This window comes from Platichthys flesus, chromosome 16 (assembly GCF_949316205.1).
Source record: "Platichthys flesus chromosome 16, fPlaFle2.1, whole genome shotgun sequence".
Taxonomy (NCBI): Eukaryota; Metazoa; Chordata; class Actinopteri; order Pleuronectiformes; family Pleuronectidae; genus Platichthys; species Platichthys flesus.
The window spans coordinates 20,068,558-20,082,412 of NC_084960.1; the positions used below are offsets into that span (position 1 = coordinate 20,068,558).

General features: G+C 42.7%; 9 non-coding genes across 9 annotated transcripts; all 9 read right to left on the reverse strand.

Moving 5' to 3' along the window:
• Positions 1 to 368: 368 nt before the first annotated feature.
• Positions 369 to 450, reverse strand: trnas-gcu (transfer RNA serine (anticodon GCU)). The gene has a single exon. It is a non-coding gene; the product is annotated as a tRNA-Ser (tRNA).
• A 1,427-nt stretch (positions 451 to 1,877) lies between these two features.
• On the reverse strand, positions 1,878 to 1,959 carry trnas-gcu (transfer RNA serine (anticodon GCU)). Its single transcript has one exon. It is a non-coding gene; the product is annotated as a tRNA-Ser (tRNA).
• A 1,424-nt stretch (positions 1,960 to 3,383) lies between these two features.
• Positions 3,384 to 3,465, reverse strand: trnas-gcu (transfer RNA serine (anticodon GCU)). The gene has a single exon. It is a non-coding gene; the product is annotated as a tRNA-Ser (tRNA).
• Positions 3,466 to 4,889: 1,424 nt separating this feature from the next.
• On the reverse strand, positions 4,890 to 4,971 carry trnas-gcu (transfer RNA serine (anticodon GCU)). Its single transcript has one exon. It is a non-coding gene; the product is annotated as a tRNA-Ser (tRNA).
• A 1,425-nt stretch (positions 4,972 to 6,396) lies between these two features.
• trnas-gcu (transfer RNA serine (anticodon GCU)) lies at positions 6,397 to 6,478 on the reverse strand. Its single transcript has one exon. It is a non-coding gene; the product is annotated as a tRNA-Ser (tRNA).
• Positions 6,479 to 7,904: 1,426 nt separating this feature from the next.
• On the reverse strand, positions 7,905 to 7,986 carry trnas-gcu (transfer RNA serine (anticodon GCU)). Its single transcript has one exon. It is a non-coding gene; the product is annotated as a tRNA-Ser (tRNA).
• A 1,425-nt stretch (positions 7,987 to 9,411) lies between these two features.
• Positions 9,412 to 9,493, reverse strand: trnas-gcu (transfer RNA serine (anticodon GCU)). Its single transcript has one exon. It is a non-coding gene; the product is annotated as a tRNA-Ser (tRNA).
• A 1,427-nt stretch (positions 9,494 to 10,920) lies between these two features.
• Positions 10,921 to 11,002, reverse strand: trnas-gcu (transfer RNA serine (anticodon GCU)). Its single transcript has one exon. It is a non-coding gene; the product is annotated as a tRNA-Ser (tRNA).
• Positions 11,003 to 12,429: 1,427 nt separating this feature from the next.
• On the reverse strand, positions 12,430 to 12,511 carry trnas-gcu (transfer RNA serine (anticodon GCU)). The gene has a single exon. It is a non-coding gene; the product is annotated as a tRNA-Ser (tRNA).
• Between the last annotated feature and the right edge of the window lie 1,344 nt (positions 12,512 to 13,855).

Genomic DNA, 13,855 nt, shown 5'->3' on the forward strand with positions numbered 1-13,855 from the left:
TCCCCTTCTAAAACAAGATGGGTTTCCTTGTTTTTATGCCATGGACTGATATTATACAGAAAAATGCAGTTCCATCCTTCCAGCATGGTTCAGAGAGTTATAGAGCCAGCGCCAAGTAGGAAGGACATTTTTCTTGAGAGCACATGGTGGCGTATCACCATACTTAGACACTAACTAAATGCTGATATTTTCCCCAATAATATGTTTCTAATCTGTCATTTCAAGTTGGTGAGAGATTCAGAGCACCTGGTTAGCGTTTTTGTCAGTACACGTGACGAGAATACAGAATTTGAGACAATAATCTCATGCAGCAGAGTAAGCTGATTCAGTCAATTAGAGTAGAACTTTGTGTCTTGTAAACTTCACTGCGACGAGGATGGGATTCGAACCCACGTGTGCAGAGCACAATGGATTAGCAGTCCATCGCCTTGACCACTCGGCCACCTCGTCCTATTCAGAGGTAAATTTATCTCCTAAAATTGAAACTTTTCCTGCTCTTAAGAGACATGTTACAATGGTGACAAGTGGCTGTGGACACAAGAAGAAGAAGAAAACTATTGCTGAAAAAACTGGATTTTAACCCATGCGTGCAGACCACAGTTGGTTATCATTTCTTTACTGGAGAACAATTTAGGGGACTACAGGACTCTAACTTATGTTTTCTGGTATTGTACCTGCGTACATAGGCAACTGGCCTTGCTTGTGTTTTTTTGAAGATGTTACGCTGGTCGTCCAAGAGGCTTCTTTAGTTCTAAAAGACTTGTGGGAGGTTTCAGGTATGAAATCTCTCTAGGATCTTCACCTATACTCAGAGTTGGTGTTTAAACTTGCAGGTCGTTTAACCCCCCACCAAATGGTATTGTGTGGAGCTCCTTGGGTCAAGGTGTGTATAGCATTTCGCTATGGTGTGAGTCATTAGGGTTACACGCAATGTAAAGATATGCAAAGGGCCAGAGACTGGAAATACCTGTAGCCTCCCACAAATAAGTTAAAACTGAAAGAGGATCTGGAAAGAGAAGTGACAGATTTTCAAGAAACCACAGCAAGCCTATGCACACGTGTTTGCAGCCGATAAGTTTCATCTTAAGGTCGAAGACAATGGATGTCACTCACAAAGGGGAATTAATGGTTCAATAGTGGAGAATGTGGGCATCGATCCCACTACCTCTCACATGCAAAGCGAGTGCTCTACCATTTGAGCTAATCCCCCTGTGTAAGAATAGTTTCTGTTGCAAATCATGGCAACCTCTTCAGCGTGTATGTTGTTCTGTCCTGGACTGGATCACATTGCCTAGACAAATGAATGAAGTCTCTCATCACAGGCCCTCAGGGGAGACTGGACAAGTAAGTCATTTACAGAGAGCTCTGCAGATGGGGAATTAGCTCAAATGGTAGAGCGCTCGCTTAGCATGCGAGAAGTAGTGGGATCGATGCCCACATTCTCCAGGAAATTTGTAAAATCTTGATTTTAGGCTGGTTGGGAAAGTTCTGCAATTCAGTTTGATATAGTCCCCTTCTAAAACAAGATGGGTTTCCTTGTTTTTATGCCATGGACTGATATTATACAGAAAAATGCAGTTCCATCCTTCCAGCATGGTTCAGAGAGTTATAGAGCCAGCGCCAAGTAGGAAGGACATTTTTCTTGAGAGCACATGGTGGCGTATCACCATACTTAGACACTAACTAAATGCTGATATTTTCCCCAATAATATGTTTCTAATCTGTCATTTCAAGTTGGTGAGAGATTCAGAGCACCTGGTTAGCGTTTTTGTCAGTACACGTGACGAGAATACAGAATTTGAGATAATAATCTCAAGCAGCAGAGTAAGCTGATTCAGTCATTTAGAGTAGAACTTTGTGTCTTGTAAACTTCACTGCGACAAGGATGGGATTCGAACCCACGCGTGCAGAGCACAATGGATTAGCAGTCCATCGCCTTGACCACTCGGCCACCTCGTCCTATTCAGAGGTAAATTTATCTCCTAAAATTGAAACTTTTCCTGCTCTTAAGAGACATGTTACAATGGTGACAAGTGGCTGTGGACACAAGAAGAAGAAGAAAACTATTGCTGAAAAAACTGGATTTTAACCCATGCGTGCAGACCACAGTTGGTTATCATTTCTTTACTGGAGAACAATTTAGGGGACTACAGGACTCTAACTTATGTTTTCTGGTATTGTACCTGCGTACATAGGCAACTGGCCTTGCTTGTGTTTTTTTGAAGATGTTACACTGGTCGTCCAAGAGGCTTCTTTAGTTCTAAAATACTTGTGGGAGGTTTCAGGTATGAAATCTCTCTAGGATCTTCACCTATACTCAGAGTTGGTGTTTAAACTTGCAGGTCGTTTAACCCCCCACCAAATGGTATTGTGTGGAGCTCCTTGGGTCAAGGTGTGTATAGCATTTCGCTATGGTGTGAGTCATTAGGGTTTCACGCAATGTAAAGATATGCAAAGGGCCAGAGAGTGGAAATACCTGTAGCCTCCCACAAATAAGTTAAAACTGAAAGAGGATCTGGAAAGAGAAGTGACAGGTTTTCAAGAAACCACAGCAAGCCTATGCACACGTGTTTGCAGCCGATAAGTTTCATCTTAAGGTCGAAGACAATGGATGTCACTCACAAAGGGGAATTAATGGTTCTAGTGGAGAATGTGGGCATCGATCCCACTACCTCTCACATGCAAAGCGAGCTCTCTACCATTTGAGCTAATCCCCCTGTGTAAGAATAGTTTCTGTGGCAAATCATGGCAACCTCTTCAGCGTGTATGTTGTTCTGTCCTGGACTGGATCACATTGCCTAGACAAATGAATGAAGTCTCTCATCACAGGCCCTCAGGGGAGACTGGACAAGTAAGTCATTTACAGAGAGCTCTGCGGATGGGGAATTAGCTCAAATGGTAGAGAGCTCGCTTAGCATGCGAGAAGTACTGGGATCGATGCCCACATTCTCCAGGAATTTTGTAATATCTTGATTTTAGTCTGGTTGGGAAAGTTCTGTAATTCAGTTTGATATAGTCCCCTTCTAAAACAAGATGGGTTTCCTTGTTTTTATGCCATGGACTGATATTATACAGAAAAATGCAGTTCCATCCTTCCAGCATGGTTCAGAGAGTTATAGAGCCAGCGCCAAGTAGGAAGGACATTTTTCTTGAGAGCACATGGTGGCGTATCACCATACTTAGACACTAACTAAATGCTGATATTTTCCCCAATAATATGTTTCTAATCTGTCATTTCAAGTTGGTGAGAGATTCAGAGCACCTGGTTAGCGTTTTTGTCAGTACACGTGACAATATACAGCATTTGAGATAATAATCTCAAGCAGCAGAGTAAGCTGATTCAGTCAATTAGAGTAGAACTTTGTGTCTTGTAAACTTCACTGCGACAAGGATGGGATTCGAACCCACGCGTGCAGAGCACAATGGATTAGCAGTCCATCGCCTTGACCACTCGGCCACCTCGTCCTATTCAGAGGTAAATTTATCTCCTAAAATTGAAACTTTTCCTGCTCTTAAGAGACATGTTACAATGGTGACAAGTGGCTGTGGACACAAGAAGAAGAAGAAAACTATTGCTGAAAAAACTGGATTTTAACCCATGCGTGCAGACCACAGTTGGTTATCATTTCTTTACTGGAGAACAATTTAGGGGACTACAGGACTCTAACTTATGTTTTCTGGTATTGTACCTGCGTACATAGGCAACTGGCCTTGCTTGTGTTTTTTTGAAGATGTTACACTGGTCGTCCAAGAGGCTTCTTTAGTTCTAAAATACTTGTGGGAGGTTTCAGGTATGAAATCTCTCTAGGATCTTCACCTATACTCAGAGTTGGTGTTTAAACTTGCAGGTCGTTTAACCCCCCACCAAATGGTATTGTGTGGAGCTCCTTGGGTCAAGGTGTGTATAGCATTTCGCTATGGTGTGAGTCATTAGGGTTACACGCAATGTAAAGATATGCAAAGGGCCAGAGAGTGGAAATACCTGTAGCCTCCCACAAATAAGTTAAAACTGAAAGAGGATCTGGAAAGAGAAGTGACAGGTTTTCAAGAAACCACAGCAAGCCTATGCACACGTGTTTGCAGCCGATAAGTTTCATCTTAAGGTCGAAGACGATGGATGTCACTCACAAAGGGGAATTAATGGTTCTAGTGGAGAATGTGGGCATCGATCCCACTACCTCTCATATGCAAAGCGAGCGCTCTACCATTTGAGCTAATCCCCCTGTGTAAGAATAGTTTCTGTGGCAAATCATGGCAACCTCTTCAGCGTGTATGTTGTTCTGTCCTGGACTGGATCACATTGCCTAGACAAATGAATGAAGTCTCTCATCACAGGCCCTCAGGGGAGACTGGACAAGTAAGTCATTTACAGAGAGCTCTGCGGATGGGGAATTAGCTCAAATGGTAGAGCGCTCGCTTAGCATGCGAGAAGTAGTGGGATCGATGCCCACATTCTCCAGGAATTTTGTAATATCTTGATTTTAGTCTGGTTGGGAAAGTTCTGTAATTCAGTTTGATATAGTCCCCTTCTAAAACAAGATGGGTTTCCTTGTTTTTATGCCATGGACTGATATTATACAGAAAAATGCAGTTCCATCCTTCCAGCATGGTTCAGAGAGTTATAGAGCCAGCGCCAAGTAGGAAGGACATTTTTCTTGAGAGCACATGGTGGCGTATCACCATACTTAGACACTAACTAAATGCTGATATTTTCCCCAATAATATGTTTCTAATCTGTCATTTCAAGTTGGTGAGAGATTCAGAGCACCTGGTTAGCGTTTTTGTCAGTACACGTGACAATATACAGCATTTGAGATAATAATCTCAAGCAGCAGAGTAAGCTGATTCAGTCATTTAGAGTAGAACTTTGTGTCTTGTAAACTTCACTGCGACAAGGATGGGATTCGAACCCACGCGTGCAGAGCACAATGGATTAGCAGTCCATCGCCTTGACCACTCGGCCACCTCGTCCTATTCAGAGGTAAATTTATCTCCTAAAATTGAAACTTTTCCTGCTCTTAAGAGACATGTTACAATGGTGACAAGTGGCTGTGGACACAAGAAGAAGAAGAAAACTATTGCTGAAAAAACTGGATTTTAACCCATGCGTGCAGACCACAGTTGGTTATCATTTCTTTACTGGAGAACAATTTAGGGGACTACAGGACTCTAACTTATGTTTTCTGGTATTGTACCTGCGTACATAGGCAACTGGCCTTGCTTGTGTTTTTTTGAAGATGTTACACTGGTCGTCCAAGAGGCTTCTTTAGTTCTAAAATACTTGTGGGAGGTTTCAGGTATGAAATCTCTCTAGGATCTTCACCTATACTCAGAGTTGGTGTTTAAACTTGCAGGTCGTTTAACCCCCCACCAAATGGTATTGTGTGGAGCTCCTTGGGTCAAGGTGTGTATAGCATTTCGCTATGGTGTGAGTCATTAGGGTTACACGCAATGTAAAGATATGCAAAGGGCCAGAGAGTGGAAATACCTGTAGCCTCCCACAAATAAGTTAAAACTGAAAGAGGATCTGGAAAGAGAAGTGACAGGTTTTCAAGAAACCACAGCAAGCCTATGCACACGTGTTTGCAGCCGATAAGTTTCATCTTAAGGTCGAAGACAATGGATGTCACTCACAAAGGGGAATTAATGGTTCTAGTGGAGAATGTGGGCATCGATCCCACTACCTCTCACATGCAAAGCGAGCTCTCTACCATTTGAGCTAATCCCCCTGTGTAAGAATAGTTTCTGTGGCAAATCATGGCAACCTCTTCAGCGTGTATGTTGTTCTGTCCTGGACTGGATCACATTGCCTAGACAAATGAATGAAGTCTCTCATCACAGGCCCTCAGGGGAGACTGGACAAGTAAGTCATTTACAGAGAGCTCTGCGGATGGGGAATTAGCTCAAATGGTAGAGAGCTCGCTTAGCATGCGAGAAGTAGTGGGATCGATGCCCACATTCTCCAGGAATTTTGTAATATCTTGATTTTAGTCTGGTTGGGAAAGTTCTGTAATTCAGTTTGATATAGTCCCCTTCTAAAACAAGATGGGTTTCCTTGTTTTTATGCCATGGACTGATATTATACAGAAAAATGCAGTTCCATCCTTCCAGCATGGTTCAGAGAGTTATAGAGCCAGCGCCAAGTAGGAAGGACATTTTTCTTGAGAGCACATGGTGGCGTATCACCATACTTAGACACTAACTAAATGCTGATATTTTCCCCAATAATATGTTTCTAATCTGTCATTTCAAGTTGGTGAGAGATTCAGAGCACCTGGTTAGCGTTTTTGTCAGTACACGTGACGAGAATACAGAATTTGAGACAATAATCTCATGCAGCAGAGTAAGCTGATTCAGTCAATTAGAGTAGAACTTTGTGTCTTGTAAACTTCACTGCGACGAGGATGGGATTCGAACCCACGTGTGCAGAGCACAATGGATTAGCAGTCCATCGCCTTGACCACTCGGCCACCTCGTCCTATTCAGAGGTAAATTTATCTCCTAAAATTGAAACTTTTCCTGCTCTTAAGAGACATGTTACAATGGTGACAAGTGGCTGTGGACACAAGAAGAAGAAGAAAACTATTGCTGAAAAAACTGGATTTTAACCCATGCGTGCAGACCACAGTTGGTTATCATTTCTTTACTGGAGAACAATTTAGGGGACTACAGGACTCTAACTTATGTTTTCTGGTATTGTACCTGCGTACATAGGCAACTGGCCTTGCTTGTGTTTTTTTGAAGATGTTACGCTGGTCGTCCAAGAGGCTTCTTTAGTTCTAAAAGACTTGTGGGAGGTTTCAGGTATGAAATCTCTCTAGGATCTTCACCTATACTCAGAGTTGGTGTTTAAACTTGCAGGTCGTTTAACCCCCCACCAAATGGTATTGTGTGGAGCTCCTTGGGTCAAGGTGTGTATAGCATTTCGCTATGGTGTGAGTCATTAGGGTTACACGCAATGTAAAGATATGCAAAGGGCCAGAGACTGGAAATACCTGTAGCCTCCCACAAATAAGTTAAAACTGAAAGAGGATCTGGAAAGAGAAGTGACAGATTTTCAAGAAACCACAGCAAGCCTATGCACACGTGTTTGCAGCCGATAAGTTTCATCTTAAGGTCGAAGACAATGGATGTCACTCACAAAGGGGAATTAATGGTTCAATAGTGGAGAATGTGGGCATCGATCCCACTACCTCTCACATGCAAAGCGAGCGCCCTACCATTTGAGATAATCCCCCTGTGTAAGAATAGTTTCTGTGGCAAATCATGGCAACCTCTTCAGCGTGTATGTTGTTCTGTCCTGGACTGGATCACATTGCCTAGACAAATGAATGAAGTCTCTCATCACAGGCCCTCAGGGGAGACTGGACAAGTAAGTCATTTACAGAGAGCTCTGCGGATGGGGAATTAGCTCAAATGGTAGAGAGCTCGCTTAGCATGCGAGAAGTACTGGGATCGATGCCCACATTCTCCAGGAATTTTGTAATATCTTGATTTTAGTCTGGTTGGGAAAGTTCTGTAATTCAGTTTGATATAGTCCCCTTCTAAAACAAGATGGGTTTCCTTGTTTTTATGCCATGGACTGATATTATACAGAAAAATGCAGTTCCATCCTTCCAGCATGGTTCAGAGAGTTATAGAGCCAGCGCCAAGTAGGAAGGACATTTTTCTTGAGAGCACATGGTGGCGTATCACCATACTTAGACACTAACTAAATGCTGATATTTTCCCCAATAATATGTTTCTAATCTGTCATTTCAAGTTGGTGAGAGATTCAGAGCACCTGGTTAGCGTTTTTGTCAGTACACGTGACAATATACAGCATTTGAGATAATAATCTCAAGCAGCAGAGTAAGCTGATTCAGTCAATTAGAGTAGAACTTTGTGTCTTGTAAACTTCACTGCGACAAGGATGGGATTCGAACCCACGCGTGCAGAGCACAATGGATTAGCAGTCCATCGCCTTGACCACTCGGCCACCTCGTCCTATTCAGAGGTAAATTTATCTCCTAAAATTGAAACTTTTCCTGCTCTTAAGAGACATGTTACAATGGTGACAAGTGGCTGTGGACACAAGAAGAAGAAGAAAACTATTGCTGAAAAAACTGGATTTTAACCCATGCGTGCAGACCACAGTTGGTTATCATTTCTTTACTGGAGAACAATTTAGGGGACTACAGGACTCTAACTTATGTTTTCTGGTATTGTACCTGCGTACATAGGCAACTGGCCTTGCTTGTGTTTTTTTGAAGATGTTACACTGGTCGTCCAAGAGGCTTCTTTAGTTCTAAAATACTTGTGGGAGGTTTCAGGTATGAAATCTCTCTAGGATCTTCACCTATACTCAGAGTTGGTGTTTAAACTTGCAGGTCGTTTAACCCCCCACCAAATGGTATTGTGTGGAGCTCCTTGGGTCAAGGTGTGTATAGCATTTCGCTATGGTGTGAGTCATTAGGGTTACACGCAATGTAAAGATATGCAAAGGGCCAGAGAGTGGAAATACCTGTAGCCTCCCACAAATAAGTTAAAACTGAAAGAGGATCTGGAAAGAGAAGTGACAGGTTTTCAAGAAACCACAGCAAGCCTATGCACACGTGTTTGCAGCCGATAAGTTTCATCTTAAGGTCGAAGACGATGGATGTCACTCACAAAGGGGAATTAATGGTTCTAGTGGAGAATGTGGGCATCGATCCCACTACCTCTCATATGCAAAGCGAGCGCTCTACCATTTGAGCTAATCCCCCTGTGTAAGAATAGTTTCTGTGGCAAATCATGGCAACCTCTTCAGCGTGTATGTTGTTCTGTCCTGGACTGGATCACATTGCCTAGACAAATGAATGAAGTCTCTCATCACAGGCCCTCAGGGGAGACTGGACAAGTAAGTCATTTACAGAGAGCTCTGCGGATGGGGAATTAGCTCAAATGGTAGAGCGCTCGCTTAGCATGCGAGAAGTAGTGGGATCGATGCCCACATTCTCCAGGAATTTTGTAATATCTTGATTTTAGTCTGGTTGGGAAAGTTCTGTAATTCAGTTTGATATAGTCCCCTTCTAAAACAAGATGGGTTTCCTTGTTTTTATGCCATGGACTGATATTATACAGAAAAATGCAGTTCCATCCTTCCAGCATGGTTCAGAGAGTTATAGAGCCAGCGCCAAGTAGGAAGGACATTTTTCTTGAGAGCACATGGTGGCGTATCACCATACTTAGACACTAACTAAATGCTGATATTTTCCCCAATAATATGTTTCTAATCTGTCATTTCAAGTTGGTGAGAGATTCAGAGCACCTGGTTAGCGTTTTTGTCAGTACACGTGACGAGAATACAGAATTTGAGACAATAATCTCATGCAGCAGAGTAAGCTGATTCAGTCAATTAGAGTAGAACTTTGTGTCTTGTAAACTTCACTGCGACGAGGATGGGATTCGAACCCACGTGTGCAGAGCACAATGGATTAGCAGTCCATCGCCTTGACCACTCGGCCACCTCGTCCTATTCAGAGGTAAATTTATCTCCTAAAATTGAAACTTTTCCTGCTCTTAAGAGACATGTTACAATGGTGACAAGTGGCTGTGGACACAAGAAGAAGAAGAAAACTATTGCTGAAAAAACTGGATTTTAACCCATGCGTGCAGACCACAGTTGGTTATCATTTCTTTACTGGAGAACAATTTAGGGGACTACAGGACTCTAACTTATGTTTTCTGGTATTGTACCTGCGTACATAGGCAACTGGCCTTGCTTGTGTTTTTTTGAAGATGTTACACTGGTCGTCCAAGAGGCTTCTTTAGTTCTAAAAGACTTGTGGGAGGTTTCAGGTATGAAATCTCTCTAGGATCTTCACCTATACTCAGAGTTGGTGTTTAAACTTGCAGGTCGTTTAACCCCCCACCAAATGGTATTGTGTGGAGCTCCTTGGGTCAAGGTGTGTATAGCATTTCGCTATGGTGTGAGTCATTAGGGTTACACGCAATGTAAAGATATGCAAAGGGCCAGAGACTGGAAATACCTGTAGCCTCCCACAAATAAGTTAAAACTGAAAGAGGATCTGGAAAGAGAAGTGACAGATTTTCAAGAAACCACAGCAAGCCTATGCACACGTGTTTGCAGCCGATAAGTTTCATCTTAAGGTCGAAGACAATGGATGTCACTCACAAAGGGGAATTAATGGTTCAATAGTGGAGAATGTGGGCATCGATCCCACTACCTCTCACATGCAAAGCGAGCGCTCTACCATTTGAGATAATCCCCCTGTGTAAGAATAGTTTCTGTGGCAAATCATGGCAACCTCTTCAGCGTGTATGTTGTTCTGTCCTGGACTGGATCACATTGCCTAGACAAATGAATGAAGTCTCTCATCACAGGCCCTCAGGGGAGACTGGACAAGTAAGTCATTTACAGAGAGCTCTGCGGATGGGGAATTAGCTCAAATGGTAGAGAGCTCGCTTAGCATGCGAGAAGTAGTGGGATCGATGCCCACATTCTCCAGGAATTTTGTAATATCTTGATTTTAGTCTGGTTGGGAAAGTTCTGTAATTCAGTTTGATATAGTCCCCTTCTAAAACAAGATGGGTTTCCTTGTTTTTATGCCATGGACTGATATTATACAGAAAAATGCAGTTCCATCCTTCCAGCATGGTTCAGAGAGTTATAGAGCCAGCGCCAAGTAGGAAGGACATTTTTCTTGAGAGCACATGGTGGCGTATCACCATACTTAGACACTAACTAAATGCTGATATTTTCCCCAATAATATGTTTCTAATCTGTCATTTCAAGTTGGTGAGAGATTCAGAGCACCTGGTTAGCGTTTTTGTCAGTACACGTGACGAGAATACAGAATTTGAGACAATAATCTCATGCAGCAGAGTAAGCTGATTCAGTCAATTAGAGTAGAACTTTGTGTCTTGTAAACTTCACTGCGACGAGGATGGGATTCGAACCCACGTGTGCAGAGCACAATGGATTAGCAGTCCATCGCCTTGACCACTCGGCCACCTCGTCCTATTCAGAGGTAAATTTATCTCCTAAAATTGAAACTTTTCCTGCTCTTAAGAGACATGTTACAATGGTGACAAGTGGCTGTGGACACAAGAAGAAGAAGAAAACTATTGCTGAAAAAACTGGATTTTAACCCATGCGTGCAGACCACAGTTGGTTATCATTTCTTTACTGGAGAACAATTTAGGGGACTACAGGACTCTAACTTATGTTTTCTGGTATTGTACCTGCGTACATAGGCAACTGGCCTTGCTTGTGTTTTTTTGAAGATGTTACGCTGGTCGTCCAAGAGGCTTCTTTAGTTCTAAAAGACTTGTGGGAGGTTTCAGGTATGAAATCTCTCTAGGATCTTCACCTATACTCAGAGTTGGTGTTTAAACTTGCAGGTCGTTTAACCCCCCACCAAATGGTATTGTGTGGAGCTCCTTGGGTCAAGGTGTGTATAGCATTTCGCTATGGTGTGAGTCATTAGGGTTACACGCAATGTAAAGATATGCAAAGGGCCAGAGACTGGAAATACCTGTAGCCTCCCACAAATAAGTTAAAACTGAAAGAGGATCTGGAAAGAGAAGTGACAGATTTTCAAGAAACCACAGCAAGCCTATGCACACGTGTTTGCAGCCGATAAGTTTCATCTTAAGGTCGAAGACAATGGATGTCACTCACAAAGGGGAATTAATGGTTCAATAGTGGAGAATGTGGGCATCGATCCCACTACCTCTCACATGCAAAGCGAGCGCCCTACCATTTGAGATAATCCCCCTGTGTAAGAATAGTTTCTGTGGCAAATCATGGCAACCTCTTCAGCGTGTATGTTGTTCTGTCCTGGACTGGATCACATTGCCTAGACAAATGAATGAAGTCTCTCATCACAGGCCCTCAGGGGAGACTGGACAAGTAAGTCATTTACAGAGAGCTCTGCGGATGGGGAATTAGCTCAAATGGTAGAGAGCTCGCTTAGCATGCGAGAAGTACTGGGATCGATGCCCACATTCTCCAGGAATTTTGTAATATCTTGATTTTAGTCTGGTTGGGAAAGTTCTGTAATTCAGTTTGATATAGTCCCCTTCTAAAACAAGATGGGTTTCCTTGTTTTTATGCCATGGACTGATATTATACAGAAAAATGCAGTTCCATCCTTCCAGCATGGTTCAGAGAGTTATAGAGCCAGCGCCAAGTAGGAAGGACATTTTTCTTGAGAGCACATGGTGGCGTATCACCATACTTAGACACTAACTAAATGCTGATATTTTCCCCAATAATATGTTTCTAATCTGTCATTTCAAGTTGGTGAGAGATTCAGAGCACCTGGTTAGCGTTTTTGTCAGTACACGTGACGAGAATACAGAATTTGAGACAATAATCTCATGCAGCAGAGTAAGCTGATTCAGTCAATTAGAGTAGAACTTTGTGTCTTGTAAACTTCACTGCGACGAGGATGGGATTCGAACCCACGTGTGCAGAGCACAATGGATTAGCAGTCCATCGCCTTGACCACTCGGCCACCTCGTCCTATTCAGAGGTAAATTTATCTCCTAAAAGTGAAACTTTTCCTGCTCTTAAGAGACATGTTACAATGGTGACAAGTGGCTGTGGACACAAGAAGAAGAAGAAAACTATTGCTGAAAAAACTGGATTTTAACCCATGCGTGCAGACCACAGTTGGTTATCATTTCTTTACTGGAGAACAATTTAGGGGACTACAGGACTCTAACTTATGTTTTCTGGTATTGTACCTGCGTACATAGGCAACTGGCCTTGCTTGTGTTTTTTTGAAGATGTTACACTGGTCGTCCAAGAGGCTTCTTTAGTTCTAAAAGACTTGTGGGAGGTTTCAGGTATGAAATCTCTCTAGGATCTTCACCTATACTCAGAGTTGGTGTTTAAACTTGCAGGTCGTTTAACCCCCCACCAAATGGTATTGTGTGGAGCTCCTTGGGTCAAGGTGTGTATAGCATTTCGCTATGGTGTGAGTCATTAGGGTTACACGCAATGTAAAGATATGCAAAGGGCCAGAGAGTGGAAATACCTGTAGCCTCCCACAAATAAGTTAAAACTGAAAGAGGATCTGGAAAGAGAAGTGACAGATTTTCAAGAAACCACAGCAAGCCTATGCACACGTGTTTGCAGCCGATAAGTTTCATCTTAAGGTCGAAGACAATGGATGTCACTCACAAAGGGGAATTAATGGTTCAATAGTGGAGAATGTGGGCATCGATCCCACTACCTCTCACATGCAAAGCGAGCACTCTACCATTTGAGCTAATCCCCCTGTGTCAGAATAGTTTCTGTGGCAAATCATGGCAACCTCTTCAGCGTGTATGTTGTTCTGTCCTGGACTGGATCACATTGCCTAGACAAATGAATGAAGTCTCTCATCACAGGCCCTCAGGGGAGACTGGACAAGTAAGTCATTTACAGAGAGCGCTGCGGATGGGGAATTAGCTCAAATGGTAGAGCGCTCGCTTAGCATGGGAGAAGTAGTGGGATCGATGCCCACATTCTCAAGGAAATTTGTAATATCTTGATTTTAGGCTGGTTGGGAAAGTTCTGTAATTCAGTTTGATATAGTCCCCTTCTAAAACAAGATGGGTTTCCTTGTTTTTATGCCATGGACTGATATTATACAGAAAAATGCAGTTCCATCATTCCAGCATGGTTCAGAGAGTTATAGAGCCACCGCCAAGTAGGAAGGACATTTTTCTTGAAAGCACATGGTGGCGTATCACCATACTTAGGCACTAACTAAATGCTCATATTTTCCCCAATAATATGTTTCTAATCTGTCATTTTAAGTTGGTGAGAGATTCAGAGCACCTGGTTAGCGTTTTTGTCAGTACACGTGACAATATACAG